The following is a 16,755-nucleotide window of genomic DNA, read 5'->3' as shown; positions in this document are numbered from 1 at the left end:
TCCGCTATCGGCTCCTCTCCCCCAGCCACTCCGCTATCGGCTCCTCTCCCCCAGCCACTCCGCTATCGGCTCCTATCCCCCAGCCACTCCGCTATCGGCTCCTCTCCGCCAGCCACCCTGCTATCCGCTCCTCTCGGCCAGCCACCCTGCTATCCGCTCCTCTCGGCCAGCCAACCTGCTATCTGCTCCTCTCGGCCAGCCACCCCGCGATCCGCTCCTCTCCCCCAGGCACCCCGCGATCTGCTCCTCTCCCCCACCCACCCTGCGATCCGCTCCTCTCCGCCACCAACTCTGCGATCCGCTCCTCTCCGCCACCCACTCTGCGATCCGCTCCTCTCCGCCACCCACTCTGCGATCCGCTCCTCTCCCCCAGCCACTCCGCTATCGGCTCCTCTCCCCCAGCCACTCCGCTATCGGCTCCTATCCCCCAGCCACTCCGCTATCGGCTCCTCTCCGCCAGCCACTCCGCTATCCGCTCCTCTCCGTCACCCTCTCCGCTATCCGCTCCTCTCCGTCACCCTCTCAGCTATCCGCTCCTCTCCCCCAGCCACTAAGCTATCCGCTCCTCTCCCCCAGCCACTCCGCTATCGGCTCCTCTCGCCCAGCCACTCCGCTATCGGCTCCTCTCGCCCAGCCACTCCGCTATCGGCTCCTCTCCCCCAGCCACTCCGCTATTGGCTTCTCTCCCCCAGCCACTCCGCTATCGGCTTCTCTCCCCCAGCCACCCTGATGTCCTCTCCTCTCCGCGAGCCACCCTGCTATCCGCTCCTCTCCGCAAGCCACTCAGGTATCCGCTCCTCTCCGCCAGCCACCCTGCTATCCGCTCCTCTCCGCCAGCCACTCCGCTATCCGCTCCTCTCCGCCAGCCACTCCGCTATCCGCTCCTCTCCGCCAGCCACTCCGCTATCCGCTCCTCTCCCCCAGCCACCCACTCCGCTATCCGCTCCTCTCCCCCAGCCACCCACTCCGCTATCCGCTCCTCTCCGCCACCCACTCTGCTATCCCCTCCTCTCCGCCAGCCACTGTGCTATCCGCTCCTCTCCGCCAGCCACTCTTCTATCCGCTTCTCTCCGTCAACCTCTCTGCTATCCGCTCCTCTCCGCCACCCACTCTGCTATCCGCTCCTCTCTGCCAGCCACTCCGCTATCCGCTCCTCTCCGCCAGCCACTTCGCTATCCGCTCCTCTCCGCCAGCCACTCCGCTATCCGCTCCTCTCCGCCAGCCACCCTGCTATCCGCTCCTCTCCGCCAGCCACCCTGCTATCCGCTCCTCTCGGCCAGCCTCCCTGCTATCCGCTCCTCTCGGCCAGCCACCCTGCTATCCGATCCTCTCGGCCAGCCACCCTGCTATCCGCTCCTCTCGGCCAGCCACCCTGCTATCCGCTCCTCTCGGCCAGCCACCCCGCGATCCGATCCTCTCCCCCAGCCACCCCGCGATCCGCTCCTCTCCCCCAGCCACCCCGCGATCCGCTCCTCTCCCCCAGCCACCCTGCGATCCGCTCCTCTCCCCCACCCACCCTGCGATCCGCTCCTCTCCCCCACCCACCCTGCGATCCGCTCCTCTCCCCCACCCACCCTGCGATCTGCTCCTCTCCCCCAGCCACTCTGCTATCCGCTCCTCTCCGCCAGCCACACATCTATCCGCTCCTCTCCGCCAGCCACCCCGCTATCCGCTCCTCTCCGCCAGCCACTCTGCTATCCGCTCCTCTCCGCCAGCCACCCCGCTATCCGCTCCTCTCCGCCACCCACCCTGCTATCCGCTCCTCTCCGCCACCCACCCTGCTATCCGCTCCTATCCGCCAGCGACCCTGCTATCCGCTCCTCTCCCCCAGCCACCATGCTATCCGCTCTTCTCCGCCAGCCACCCTGCTATCCGCTCCTCTCCCCCAGCCACCCTGCTATCCGCTCCTCTCCGCCACCCACCCTGCTATCCGATCCTCTCCGCCACCCACCCTGCTATCGGCTCCTCTTCCCCAGCTACTCGGCTATCCGCTCCTATCCGCCAGCGACCCTGCTATCCGCTCCTTTCGCCCAGCCACTCCGCTATCCGCTCCTCTCCGCCAGCCACTCCGCTATCCGCTCCTCTCCGCCAGCCACTCCGCTATCCGCTCCTCTCCCCCAGCCACCCTGCTATCCGCTCCTCTCCCCCAGCCACTCTGCTATCCGCTCCTCTCCGTCAACCTCTCTGCTATCCGCTCCTCTCCCTCAGCCACCCTGCTATCCGCTCCTATCCCCCAGCCACTCCGCTATCTGCTCCTCTCCGCCAGCCACTCCGCTATCCGCTCCACTCCGCCAGCCATTCCTCTATCCGCTCCTCTCCCCCAGCCACCCTGCTATCCGCTCCTCTCCCCCAGCCATCCTGCTATCCGCTCCTCTCCGTCAACCTCTCTGCTATCCGCTCCTCTCCCTCAGCCACCCTGCTATCCGCTCCTCTCCCCCAGCCACCCTGCTATCCGCTCTAATCCACTAGCCACCCTGCTATCCGCTCCTCACCCCAGCCACCCTGCTATCCGCTCCTCTCCCCCAGCCACCCCGCTATCCGCTCCTCTCCCCCACCCACCCCGCTATCCGCTCCTCTCCCCCACCCACCCCGCTATCCGCTCCTCTCCCCCACCCACCCCGCTATACGATCCTCTCCGCCAGCCACCCTGCTATACGATCCTCTCCGCCAGCCTCTTTGCTATCCGCTCCTCTCCGTCACCCTCTCTGCTATCCGCTCCTCTCCCCCAGCCACCCTGCTATCCGCTCCTCTCACGCACCCAGCCCGCTATCCGCTCCTCTCCCCCACCCACCCCGCTATCCGCTCCTCTCCCCAACCCACCCCGCTATCCGCTCCTCTCCCCCAGCCACCCCGCTATCCGCTCCTCTCCCCCAGCCACCCTGCTATACGATCCTCTCCGCCAGCCACCCTGCTGTCTGCTCCTCTCCGCCACCCACTCTGCGATCCGCTCCTCTCCGCCACCCACTCTGCGATCCGCTCCTCTCCGCCACCCACTCTGCGATCCGCTCCTCTCCGCCACCCACTCTGCGATCCGCTCCTCTCCGCCACCCACTCTGCGATCCGCTCCTTTCCGCCACCCACTCCGCTATCCGCTCCTCTCCGCCACCCACTCCGCTATCCGCTCCTCTCCGCCACCCACTCCGCTATCCGCTCCTCTCCCCCAGCCACTCCGCTATCCGCTCCTCTCCCCCAGCCACTCCGCTATCGGCTCCTCTCCCCCAGCCACTCCGCTATCGGCTCCTATCCCCCAGCCACTCCGCTATCGGCTCCTCTCCGCCAGCCACCCTGCTATCCGCTCCTCTCCGCCAGCCACCCCGCTATCCGCTCCTCTCCGCCACCCACCCTGCTATCCGCTCCTCTCCGCCACCCACCCTGCTATCCGCTCCTATCCGCCAGCGACCCTGCTTTCCGCTCCTCTCCCCCAGCCACCATGCTATCCGCTCATCTCCGCCAGCCACCCTGCTATCCGCTCCTCTCCCCCAGCCACTCCGCTATCCGCTCCTCTCTGCCAGCCACTCCGCTATCCGCTCCTCTCCGCCAGCCACTCCGCTATCCGCTCCTCTCCCCCAGCCACCCTGCTATCCGCTCCTCTCCGCCACCCACCCTGCTATCCGATCCTCTCCGCCACCCACCCTGCTATCGGCTCCTCTCCCCCAGCTACTCGGCTATCCGCTCCTATCCGCCAGCGACCCTGCTATCCGCTCCTTTCGCCCAGCCACTCCGCTATCCGCTCCTCTCCACCAGCCACTCCGCTATCCGCTCCTCTCCGCCAGCCACTCCGCTATCCGCTCCTCTCCCCCAGCCACCCTGCTATCCGCTCCTCTCCCCCAGCCACTCTGCTATCCGCTCCTCTCCGTCAACCTCTCTGCTATCCGCTCCTCTCCGCCAGCCATTCCGCTATCCGCTCCTCTCCCCCAGCCACCCTGCTATCCGCTCCTCTCCCCCAGCCACCCCGCTATCCGCTCCTCTCCCCCACCCACCCCGCTATCCGCTCCTCTCCCCCACCCACCCCGCTATCCGCTCCTCTCCCCCAGCCACCCCGCTATCCGCTCCTCTCCCCCAGCCACCCCGCTATACGATCCTCTCCGCCAGCCACCCTGCTATACGATCCTCTCCGCCAGCTTCTTTGCTATCCGCTCCTCTTCCCCAGCCACCCTGCTATCCGCTCCTCTCCCCCAGCCACCCCGCTATACGATCCTCTCCGCCAGCCACCCTGCTATACGATCCTCTCCGCCAGCTTCTTTGCTATCCGCTCCTCTCCCCCAGCCACCCTGCTATCCGCTCCTCTCCCCCAGCCACCCTGCTATCCGCTCCTCTCTCTCACCCACCCCGCTATCCGCTCCTCTCCCCCACCCACCCTGCTATCCGCTCCTCTCCCCAACCCACCCCGCTATCCGCTCCTCTCCCCTAGCCACCCCGCTATCCGCTCCTCTCCCCCAGCCACCCTGCTATACGATCCTCTTCGCCAGCCACCCTGCTATACGATCCTCTCCGTCACCCTCTCTGCTATCCGCTCCTCTCCGCCAGCCACCCTGCTATCCGCTCCTCTCCCCCAGCCACCCCGCTCTCTGCTCCTCTCCCCCAGCCACCCCGCTATCCGCTCCTCTCCCCCAGCCACTCCGCTATCCGCTCCTCCCCCCAGCCACCCTGCTACCCGCTCCTCTCCCCCAGCCACCCCGCTACCCGCTCCTCTCCCCCAGCCACCCCGCTATCCGCTCCTCTCCCCCAGCCACCCCGCTACCCGCTCCTCTCCCCCAGCCACCCCGCTATCCGCTCCTCTCCCCCAGCCACCCCGCTATCCGCTCCTCTCCCCCAGCCACCCCGCTATCCGCTCCTCTCCCCAGCCACCCCGCTACCCGCTCCTCTCCCCCAGCCTCCCTGCTACCCGCTCCTCTCCCCCAGCCACCCTGCTATCCGCTCCTCTCCCCCAGCGACCCCGCTATCCGCTCCTCTCCCCCAGCCACCCTGTTATCCGCTCCTCTCCGCCAGCCACTCCGCTATGCGCTCCTCTCCACCAGCCACTCCGCTATCCGCTCCTCTCCCCAAGCCACCCTGCTATCCGCTCTTCTCCCCCAGCCACTCCGCTATCCGCTCCTCTCCCCCAGCCACCCCGATATCCGCTCCTCTCCCCCAGCCACTCCGCTATCCGCTCCTCTCCCCCAGCCACTCCGCTATCCGCTCCTCTCCCCCAGCCACCCTGTTATCCGCTCCTCTCCCCCAGCCACCCTGTTATCCGCTCCTCTCCGCCAGCCACTCCGCTATGCGCTCCTCTCCGCCAGCCACTCCGCTATCCGCTCCTCTCCGCCAGCCACTCCGCTATGCGCTCCTCTCCGCCAGCCACTCCGCTATCCGCTCCTCTCCCCCAGCCACCCTGGTATCCGGTCTTCTCCCCCAGCCACTCCGCTATCCGCTCCTCTCCCCCAGCCACTCCGCTATCCGCTCCTCTCCCCCAGCCACCCTGTTATCCGCTCCTCACCGCCAGCCACCCTGTTATCCGCTCCTCTCCGCCAGCCACCCTGTTATCCGCTCCTCTCCGCCAGCCACTCCGCTATCCGCTCCTCTCCCCCACCCACCCCGCTATCCGCTCCTCTCCCCCACCCACCCCGCTATCCGCTCCTCTCCCCCAGCCACCCCGCTATCCGCTCCTCTCCCCCAGCCACCCCGCTATACGATCCTCTCCGCCAGCCACCCTGCTATACGATCCTCTCCGCCAGCTTCTTTGCTATCCGCTCCTCTTCCCCAGCCACCCTGCTATCCGCTCCTCTCCCCCAGCCACCCCGCTATACGATCCTCTCCGCCAGCCACCCTGCTATACGATCCTCTCCGCCAGCTTCTTTGCTATCCGCTCCTCTCCCCCAGCCACCCTGCTATCCGCTCCTCTCCCCCAGCCACCCTGCTATCCGCTCCTCTCTCTCACCCACCCCGCTATCCGCTCCTCTCCCCCACCCACCCTGCTATCCGCTCCTCTCCCCAACCCACCCCGCTATCCGCTCCTCTCCCCTAGCCACCCCGCTATCCTCTCCTCTCCCCCAGCCACCCTGCTATACGATCCTCTTCGCCAGCCACCCTGCTATACGATCCTCTCCGTCACCCTCTCTGCTATCCGCTCCTCTCCGCCAGCCACCCTGCTATCCGCTCCTCTCCCCCAGCCACCCCGCTCACTGCTCCTCTCCCCCAGCCACCCCGCTATCCGCTCCTCTCCCCCAGCCAGATCGCTTTCCGCTCCTGGCGCCAGCCACCCTGCTACCCGCTCCTCTCCCCCAGCCACCCCGCTACCCGCTCCTCTCCCCCAGCCACCCCGCTATCCGCTCCTCTCCCCCAGCCACCCCGCTACCCGCTCCTCTCCCCCAGCCACCCCGCTATCCGCTCCTCTCCCCCAGCCACCCCGCTACCCGCTCCTCTCCCCCAGCCACCCCGCTATCCGCTCCTCTCCCCCAGCCACCCCGCTACCCGCTCCTCTCCCCCAGCCACCCTGCTATCCGCTCCTCTCCCCCAGCCACCCTGCTATCCGCTCCTCTCCCCCAGCGACTCCGCTATCCGCTCCTCTCCCCCAGCCACCCTGTTATCCGCTCCTCTCCGCCAGCCACTCCGCTATGCGCTCCTCTCCACCAGCCACTCCGCTATCCGCTCCTCTCCCCAAGCCACCCTGCTATCCGATCTTCTCCCCCAGCCACTCCGCTATCCGCTCCTCTCCCCCAGCCACCCCGATATCCGCTCCTCTCCCCCCGCCACTCCGCTTTCCGCTCCTCTCCCCCAGCCACCCTGTTATCCGCTCCTCTCCCCCAGCCACCCTGTTATCCGCTCCTCTCCGCCAGCCACTCCGCTATGCGCTCCTCTCCGCCAGCCACTCCGCTATCCGCTCCTCTCCGCCAGCCACTCCGCTATGCGCTCCTCTCCGCCAGCCACTCCGCTATCCGCTCCTCTCCCCCAGCCACCCTGGTATCCGGTCATCTCCCCCAGTCACTCCGCTATCCGCTCCTCTCCCCCAGCCACTCCGCTATCCGCTCCTCTCCCCCAGCCACCCTGTTATCCGCTCCTCACCGCCAGCCACCCTGTTATCCGCTCCTCTCCGCCAGCCACCCTGTTATCCGCTCCTCTCCGCCAGCCACTCCGCTATCCGCTCCTCTCCCCCAGCCACCCTGCTATCCGCTCCTCTCCGCCACCCACCCTGCTATCCGATCCTCTCCGCCACCCACCCTGCTATCGGCTCCTCTCCCCCAGCTACTCGGCTATCCGCTCCTATCCGCCAGCGACCCTGCTATCCGCTCCTTTCGCCCAGCCACTCCGCTATCCGCTCCTCTCCACCAGCCACTCCGCTATCCGCTCCTCTCCGCCAGCCACTCCGCTATCCGCTCCTCTCCGCCAGCCACCCTGCTATCCGCTCCTCTCCCCCAGCCACTCTGCTATCCGCTCCTCTCCGTCAACCTCTCTGCTATCCGCTCCTCTCCGCCAGCTATTCCGCTATCCGCTCCTCTCCCCCAGCCACCCTGCTATCCGCTCCTCTCCCCCAGCCACCCCGCTAACCGCTCCTCTCCCCCACCCACCCAGCTATCCGCTCCTCTCCCCCACCCACCCCGCTATCCGCTCCTCTCCCCCAGCCACCCCGCTATACGATCCTCTCCGCCAGCCACCCTGCTATACGATCCTCTCCGCCAGCTTCTTTGCTATCCGCTCCTCTTCCCCAGCCACCCTGCTATCCGCTCCTCTCCCCCAGCCACCCCGCTATACGATCCTCTCCGCCAGCCACCCTGCTATACGATCCTCTCCGCCAGCTTCTTTGCTATCCGCTCCTCTCCCCCAGCCACCCTGCTATCCGCTCCTCTCCCCCAGCCACCCTGCTATCCGCTCCTCTCTCTCACCCACCCCGCTATCCGCTCCTCTCCCCCACCCACCCTGCTATCCGCTCCTCTCCCCAACCCACCCCGCTATCCGCTCCTCTCCCCCAGCCACCCCGCTATCCGCTCCTCTCCCCAGCCACCCTGCTATACGATCCTCTTCGCCAGCCACCCTGCTATACGATCCTCTCCGCCACCCTCCCTGCTATCCGCTCCTCTCCCCCAGCCACCCTGCTATCCGCTCCTCTCCCCCAGCCACCCCGCTATCCGCTCCTCTCCCCTTCCACCCCGCTATCCGCTCCTCTCCCCCAGCCACTCCGCTATCCGCTCCTCCCCCCAGCCACCCTGCTACCCGCTCCTCTCCCACACCCACCCCGCTAGACGCTCCTCTCCCCCAGCCACCCCGCTACCCGCACCTCTCCCCCAGCCACCCCGCTATCCGCTCCTCTCCCCCAGCCACCCCGCTATCCGCTCCTCTCCCCAAGCCACCCTGCTATCCGCTCCTCTCCCCCAGCCACTCCGCTATCCGCTCCTCTCCCCCAGCCACCCCGCTACCCGCTCCTCTCCCCCAGCCACCCTGCTATCCGCTCCTCTCCCCCAGCCACCCCGCTATCCGCTCCTCTCCCCCAGCCACCCTGCTATCCGCTCCTCTCCCCAGCCACCCTGCTATCCGCTCCTCTCCCCCAGCCACCCTGATATCCGCTCCTCTCCCCCAGCCACCCTGCTATCCGCTCCTCTCCCCCAGCGACTCCGCTATCCGCTCCTCTCCCCCAGCCACCCTGTTATCCGCTCCTCTCCGCCAGCCACTCCGCTATGCGCTCCTCTCCACCAGCCACTCCGCTATCCGCTCCTCTCCCCAAGCCACCCTGCTATCCGCTCTTCTCCCCCAGCCACTCCGCTATCCGCTCCTCTCCCCCAGCCACCCCGCTATCCGCTCCTCTCCCCCAGCCACTCCGCTATCCGCTCCTCTCCCCCAGCCACTCCGCTTTCCGCTCCTCTCCCCCAGCCACCCTGTTATCCGCTCCTCTCCCCCAGCCACCCTGTTATCCGCTCCTCTCCGCCAGCCACCCTGTTATCCGCTCCTCTCCGCCAGCCACCCTGTTAACCGCTCCTCTCCGCCAGCCACCCTGTTATCCGCTCCTCTCCGCCAGCCACTCCGCTATGCGCTCCTCTCCGCCAGCCACTCCGCTATCCGCTCCTCTCCGCCAGCCACTCCGCTATGCGCTCCTCTCCGCCAGCCACTCCGCTATCCGCTCCTCTCCCCCAGCCACCCTGGTATCCGGTCTTCTCACCCAGTCACTCCGCTATCCGCTCCTCTCCCCCAGCCACCCTGTTATCCGCTCCTCACCGCCAGCCACCCTGTTATCCGCTCCTCTCCGCCAGCCACCCTGTTATCCGCTCCTCTCCGCCAGCCACTCCGCTATGCGCTCCTCTCCGCCAGCCACTCCGCTATCCGCTCCTCTCCCCCAGCCACCCTGCTATCCGCTCGTCTCCCCCAGCCACTCCGCTATCTGCTCCTCTCCCCCAGCCACTCCGCTATCCGCTCCTCTCCCCCAGCCACCCCGCTATCCGCTCCTCTCCCCCAGCCACCCCGCTATCCGCTCCTCTCCCCCAGCCACTGCGCTATCCGCTCCTCTCCCCCAGCCACTCCGCTTTCCGCTCCTCTCCGCCAGCCACCCTGTTATCCGCTCCTCTCCGCCAGCCACCCTGTTATCCGCTCCTCTCCGCCAGCCACTCCGCTATGCGCTCCTCTCCGCCAGCCACTCCGCTATCCGCTCCTCTCCCCCAGCCACCCTGTTATCCGCTCCTCTCCGCCAGCCACCCTGTTATCCGCTCCTCTCCGCCAGCCACCCTGTTATCCGCTCCTCTCCGCCAGCCACCCTGTTATCCGCTCCTCTCCGCCAGACACCGTGTTATCCGCTCCTCTCCGCCAGCCACTCCGCTATGCGCTCCTCTCCGCCAGCCACTCCGGTATCTGCTCATCTCCGCCAGCCACTCCGCTATGAGCTCCTCTCCGCCAGCCACTCCGCTATCCGCTCCTCTCCCCCAGCCACCCTGCTATCCGGTCTTCTCCCCCAGCCACTCCGCTATCCGCTCCTCTCCCCCAGCCACTCCGCTATCCGCTCCTCTCCCCCAGCCGCTCCGCTATCCGCTCCTCTCCCCCAGCCGCTCCGCTATCCGCTCCTCTCCCCGAGCCACTGCGCTATCCGCTCCTCTCCCCCAGCCACTCCGCTATCCGCTCCTCTCCTCCAGCCACTCCGCTATCCGCTCCGCTCCCCCAGCCACACCGCTATCCGCTCCTCTCCCCCAGCCACCCCGCTATCCGCTCCTTTCCCCCAGCCACTCCGCTATCCGCTCCTCTCCCCCAGCCACTCCGCTATCCGCTTCTCTCCCCCAGCCACTCCGCTATCCGCTCCTCTCCCACAGCCACTCCGCTATCCGCTCCTCTCCCCCAGCCACTCCGCTATCCGCTCCTCTCCCCCAGCCACCCGGCTATCCGCTCCTCTCCCCCAGCCACCCTGCTATCCGCTCCTCTCCCCCAGCCACCCTGCTATCCGCTCCTCTCCCACAGCCACTCCGCTATCCGCTCCTCTCCCCCAGCCACTCCGCCTTCCGCTTCTCTGCCCCAGCCACTCCGCTATCCGCTTCTCTGCCCCAGCCACTCCGCTATCCGCTCCTCTGCCCCAGCCACTCCGCTATCCGCTTCTCTGCCCCAGCCACTCCGCTATCCGCTTCTCTGTCCCAGCCACTCCGCTATCCGCTCCTCTCCGCCACCCACTCTGTTATCCGCTCCTCTCCGTCAACCTCTCTGCTATCCGTTCCTCTCCCCAAGACACCCTACTATCCGCTCTTCTCCGCTAGCCACCCTGCTATCCGCTCCTCTCCGCCAGCCACTCCGCTATCCGCTCCTCTCCGCCAGCCACTCCGCTATCCGCTATCCGCTCCTCTCCGCCAGACCACCCTGCTATCCGCTCCTCTGTGTGCCCTAGGCTGGGGTTTTTCCACCTCTAAGGCAAACCAAACCAGCCGGACAAAAAGGACTTTGGTCTCACCCCACTGGCTAACCACAAGTCACACAAGCAATTTCCTTAGACACTCCAGTCTCCCAGTATCACCACCAGTGCACTCGTCCTGGGGATGAATGGTTATGAAAACCAACACCCCAATAAAAGAAAAAGGTTCTCTCGATCCCAAAAGACCAAGCCCCAGACCCAGGTCAATATACACATCAGATCTTACCTACAAATCACGCTGTTGCCAATCCTTTAGAATCTAAAATCTAAAGGTTTATTTACAAAGGGAAAAAGGTAGAGATGAGAGGCAGAATTGGTTAAATGGAATCAATTACATACAGAAATGGCAAAGTTCTTAGTTCAGGCTTGCAGCAGTGCTGGAGTAAACTGCAGGTTCAGATTAAGTCTCTGGAACATCCCCCGCTGGGATGGGTCAACAGTCCTTCGTGCAGAGCTTCAGTTTGTAGCAAAGTCCATCCAGAGGTCATAAGCAGGATTGAATACAAGATGGAGATGATGTATCAGCCTTATATAGACTTTTCCAGGTGTAAGAATCTCTTTGTCTTTACTGTGGAAAATTACAGAAAAATGGAGCCTGGAGTCACATGGGCCAGTCCCTGCATACTTTGCTGAGTCACAAGGCGTGTCTGCCTTCTCTCCATGGGTCAATTGTGTAGCTGATGGCCCTTAATGGGCCATCAAGCCAGCTAGGCAGGGCCAACATCAGCTTGTCTGGGATATTTCCCAGAAACAGAGCATAATACAAAATACAGACAGTACAGAGCCAATACTTATAACTTCAACTACAAAATGATACACAGACATAGAGACAGCATAATCATAACCAGCAACCCAGAACCTGATATTAGACACCTTATATGACCCCCTTTACCTGAGATTTGGTGCCACTACAGGACCTTGGTTGCAACCCATGTTCTATATGGTCCCAATTTATATCAATAACGTCACCAGGGTGGCTGGCAGGGAGCAGCGGATAGGAGGGTGGCTGGCGGAGAGGAGCGGATAGCAGGGTGGCTGGCGGAGAGGGGCGGATAGCGGAGTGTCTGGCGGAGAGGAGCGGATAGCAGAGTGTCTAGTGGAGAGGAGTGGATAGCAGGGCGGCTGGCGGAGAGGAGCGGATAGCAGGGTGGCCGGCGGAGAGGAGCGGATAGCAGGGTGGCTGACTGAGAGGAGCTGATAGCAGGGTTGCTGGCGGAGTGGAGCGGATAGCTGGGTGGCTGACACAGAGGAGCGGATAGCAGAGTGGCTGACTGAGAGTAGCGTACAGCAGGTTCGCTTTTGGGGAGGAGCAGATAGAAGGGTGGCTGGCGGAGTGGAGCGGATAGCAGGGTGGATGGCGGAGAGGAGAGGATAGCAGGGTGGGTGACACAGAGGAGCGGATAGCAGGGTGGCTGGCGGAGAGGAGCGGATATCAGGGTGGCTGGCGGAGAGGAGCAGATAGCAGGGTGGCTGGCGTAGAGGAGCGGATAGAAGAGTGGCTGGCGGAGAGGAGCGGATAGAAGAGGGGCTGGCGGAGAGGAGCGGATAGAAGAGGGGCTGGCGGAGAGGAGCGGATAGCAGGGTGGGTGACGCAGAGGAGCGGATAGCAGGGTGGCTGGGGGAGAGGAGCGGATAGCAGGGTGGCTGGCGGAGAGGAGCGGATAGCAGGGTGGAAGGCGGAGAGGAGCGGATAGCAGGGTGTTTGGCGGATAGTAGCGGATAGCAGGGTGGCTGGCGGAGTGGAGCGGATAGCAGGGTGGATGGCGGAGAGAAGTGGATAGCAGAGTTGTTGGCGGAAAGGAGCGGATAGCTGGGTGGCTTGCGGAGAGGAGCGGATAGCAGAGTTGTTGGCGGAAAGGAGCGGATAACAGGGTGGCTGGCGGAGAGGAGCGGATAACAGGGTGGCTGTCGGAGAGGAGCGGATACCATGGTGGCTGACTGAGAGGAGCGGATAGCAGGGTGGCAGGCGGAGAGGAGCGGATAGCAGGGTGGCTGGCGGAGAGGAGCGGATAACAGGGTGGCTGGCGTAGAGGAGCGGATAACAGGGTGGCTGGCGGAGAGGAGCGGATAACAGGGTGGCTGTCGGAGAGGAGCGGATACCATGGTGGCTGACTGAGAGGAGCGGATAGCAGGGTGGCAGGCGGAGAGGAGCGGATAGCAGGGTGGCTGGCCGAGAGGAGCGGATAGCAGGGTGGCTGGCGGAGAGGAGCGGATAGCAGGGTGGCTGGCGGAGAGGAGCGGATAGCAGGATGGCTGGCGGAGAGGAGAGGATAGCAGGATGGCTGGCGGAGAAGAGCGGATAGCAGGGTGGCTGACGGAGAGGAGCGGATAGCAGAGTGGCTGGCGGGGAGGAGCGGATAGCAGAGTGGCTGGCAGAGAGGAGCGGATAGCAGGGAGGCTGACGCAGAGGAACGGATAGCAAGGGGGCTGGCAGAGAGGAGCGGATAGCAGGGTGGCTGGCGGAGAGGAGCGTTTACCAGGGTGGCTGGCGGAGTGGAGCGGATAGAAGGGTGGGTGGCGGAGAGGAGCGGATAGCAGGGTGGCTGGCGCAGAGGAGCGGATAACAGGGTGGCTGGCGGAGAGGAGCGGATAGCAGGATGGCTGGCGGAGAGGAGCGGATAGCAGGGTGGCTGGCGGAGTGGAGCGGATAGTAGGGTGGCTGGCAGAGAGGAGCGGATAGCAGGGTGGGTGACGCAGAGGAGCGGATAGCAGGGAGGCTGGCGGAGAGGAGCGGATAGCAGGGTGGCTGGCGGAGAGGAGCGGATAGCAGAGTGGCTGGCGGAGAGGAGCGGATAGAAGGGTGGCTGACGGACAGGAGCGGATAGCAGGGTGGATGACTGAGAGGAGCAGATAGCAGGGCGGCTGGCGGAGAGGAGCGGATAACACGGTGGCTGGCGGAGAGGAGCGGATAGCAGGGTGGCTGGCGCAGAGGAGCGGATAACAGGGTGGCTGGCGGAGAGGAGCGGATAGCAGGGTGGCTGGCGGAGAGGAGCGGCTAGTAGCGTGGCTGGCGGAGAGGAGCGGATAGCAGGGTGGGTGACGCAGAGGAGCAGACAGCAGGGTAGCTGGCGGAGAGGAGCGGACATCAGGGTGGCTGGCGGAGAGGAGCGGACAGCAGGGTGGCTGGCGGAAGGAAGCGCATAGCAGGATGGCTGACGGGGAGAAGCGGATAGCAGGGTGGCTGGCGGAGAGGAGCGGATAGCAGGGTGGCAGGCGGAGAGGAGCGGATAGCAGGGTGGCTGGCGGAGAGGAGCGGATAGCATGGTGGCTGGCGGAGAGGAGCGGCTAGTAGCGTGGCTGGCGGAGAGGAGCGGATAGCAGGGTGGGTCACGCAGAGGAGCGGACAGCAGGGTAGCTGGCGGAGCGGAGCGGACATCAGGGTGGCTGGCGGAGAGGAGCGGACAGCAGGGTGGCTGGCGGAAGGAAGCGCATAGCAGGATGGCTGACGGGGAGAAGCGGATAGCAGGGTGGCTGGCGGAGAGGAGCGGATAGCAGGGTGGCAGGCGGAGAGGAGCGGATAGCAGGGTGGCAGGCGGAGAGGAGCGGATAGCATGGTGGCTGGTGGAGAGTAGCGGATAGCAGGGTGGCTGGCGGAGAGGAACGGATAGCAGGGTGGCTGGCGGAGAGGAGCGGCTAGGAGGGTGGCTGGCGGAGAGGAGCGGATAGCAGGGTGGGTGACGCAGAGGAGCGGAAAGCAGGGTAGCTGGCGGAGAGGAGCGGACATCAGGGTGGCTGGCGGAGAGGAGCGGACATCAGGGTGGCTGGCGGAGAAGAGCGGACAGCAGGGTGGCTGGCGGAAGGGAGCGCATAGCAGGATGGCTGACGGGGAGGAGCGGATAGCAGGGTGGCTGGCGGAGAGTAGCGGATAGCAGGGTGGCAGGCGGAGAGGAGCGGACAGTAGGGTGGCTGGCGGAGAGGAGCGGATAGCAGGGTGCCAAGCGGAGAAGTGCGGATAGCAGGGTGGCAAGCGGAGAAATGCGGATAGCACGGTGGCTGACTGAGAGGAGCGGATAGCAGGATGGCTGACTGGGAGGAGCGGATAACAGGTTCGCTGGCGGAGAGGAGCAGATAGCACGGTGGCTGGCGGAGAGGAGCGGATAGCAGGGTGGGTGGCGGAGAGGAGCGGATACCAGGGTCGCAAGCGGAGAAGAGCGTGATAGCACGGTGGCTGACTGAGAGGAGCGGATAGCAGGGTGGCAGGTGGAGAGGAGCAGATAGCAGGATGGCAAGAGGAGAGTAGCGGATAGAAGAGTGGATGGAGGAGAGGAGCGGATAGCAGGGTGGCTGGCGGAGAGGAGAGGACAGCAGGGTGGCTGGCGGAGAGGAGCGGATAGGAGGGTGGCTGGCGGAGAGGAGCGGATAGGAGGGTGGCTGGCGGAGAGGAGCGGATAGAGGGTGGCTGGCGGAGAGGAGCGGATAGCAGGGTGGCTGGCGGAGAGGAGCGGATAGCAGGGTGGCTGGCGGAGAGGAGCGGAGAGCAGGGTGGCTGGCGGAGAGGAGCGGATATCAGAGTGGCTGGCGGAGAGGAGCGGATAGCAGGGTGGGTGACGCAGAGGAGCAGATAGCAGGGTGGCTGGCGGAGAGGAGAGGATAGCAGGGTGGCTGGCGGAGAGGAGCGGACAGCAGGGTGGCTGGCGGAAGGAAGCGCATAGCAGGATGGCTGACGGGGAGAAGCGGATAGCAGGGTGGCTGGCGGAAGGAAGCGCATAGCAGGGTGGCTGGCGGAGAGGAGCGGATAGCAGGGTGGCAGGCGGAAAGGAGCGGATAGCAGGGTGGCAGGCGGAGAGGAGCGGATAGCATGGTGGCTGGTGGAGAGTAGCGGATAGCAGGGTGGCTGGCGGAGAGGAACGGATAGCAGGGTGGCTGGCGGAGATGAGCGGCTAGTAGGGTGGCTGGCGGAGAGGAGCGGATAGCAGGGTGGGTGACGCAGAGGAGCGGACAGCAGGGTAGCTGGCGGAGAGGAGCGGACATCAGGGTGGCTGGCGGAGAAGAGCGGATAGCAGGATGGCTGACGGGGAGAAGCGGATAGCAGGGTGGCTGGCGGAGAGGAGCGGATAGCAGGGTGGCAGGCGGAGAGGAGCGGATAGCAGGGTGGCAGGCGGAGAGGAGCGGATAGCATGGTGGCTGGTGGAGAGTAGCGGATAGCAGGGTGGCTGGCGGAGAGGAACGGATAGCAGGGTGGCTGGCGGAGAGGAGCGGCTAGTAGGGTGGCTGGCGGAGAGGAGCGGATAGCAGGGTGGGTGACGCAGAGGAGCGGAAAGCAGGGTAGCTGGCGGAGAGGAGCGGACATCAGGGTGGCTGGCGGAGAGGAGCGGACATCAGGGTGGCTGGCGGAGAAGAGCGGACAGCAGGGTGGCTGGCGGAAGGGAGCGCATAGCAGGATGGCTGACGGGGAGGAGCGGATAGCAGGGTGGCTGGCGGAGAGTAGCGGATAGCAGGGTGGCAGGCGGAGAGGAGCGGATAGCAGGGTGGCAAGCGGAGAGGAGCAGATAGCAGGGTGGCTGGCGGAGAGGAGCGGACAGCAGGGTGGCTGGCGGAGAGGAGCGGATAGCAGGGTGCCAAGCGGAGAAGTGCGGATAGCAGGGTGGCAAGCGGAGAAATGCGGATAGCACGGTGGCTGACTGAGAGGAGCGGATAGCAGGATGGCTGATTGGGAGGAGCGGATAACAGGTTCGCTGGCGGAGAGGAGCAGATAGCACGGTGGCTGGCGGAGAGGAGCGGATAGCAGGGTGGGTGGCGGAGCGGAGCGGATAGCAGCGTGGCTGGCGGAGAGGAGGGCATAGCAGGGTGGCTGATTGAGAGAAGCGGACAGCAGGGTGGCTGGCGGAGAGGAGCGGACAGCAGGGTGGCTGGCGGAGAGGAGCGAAGAGCAGGGTGGCTGGCGGAGAGGAGCGGATAGCAGAGTG

This window comes from Mauremys mutica, unplaced genomic scaffold (assembly GCF_020497125.1).
Source record: "Mauremys mutica isolate MM-2020 ecotype Southern unplaced genomic scaffold, ASM2049712v1 Super-Scaffold_100098, whole genome shotgun sequence".
NCBI classification, from domain to species: Eukaryota; Metazoa; Chordata; order Testudines; family Geoemydidae; genus Mauremys; species Mauremys mutica.
Note: the sequence above shows the minus strand (reverse complement) of the source record.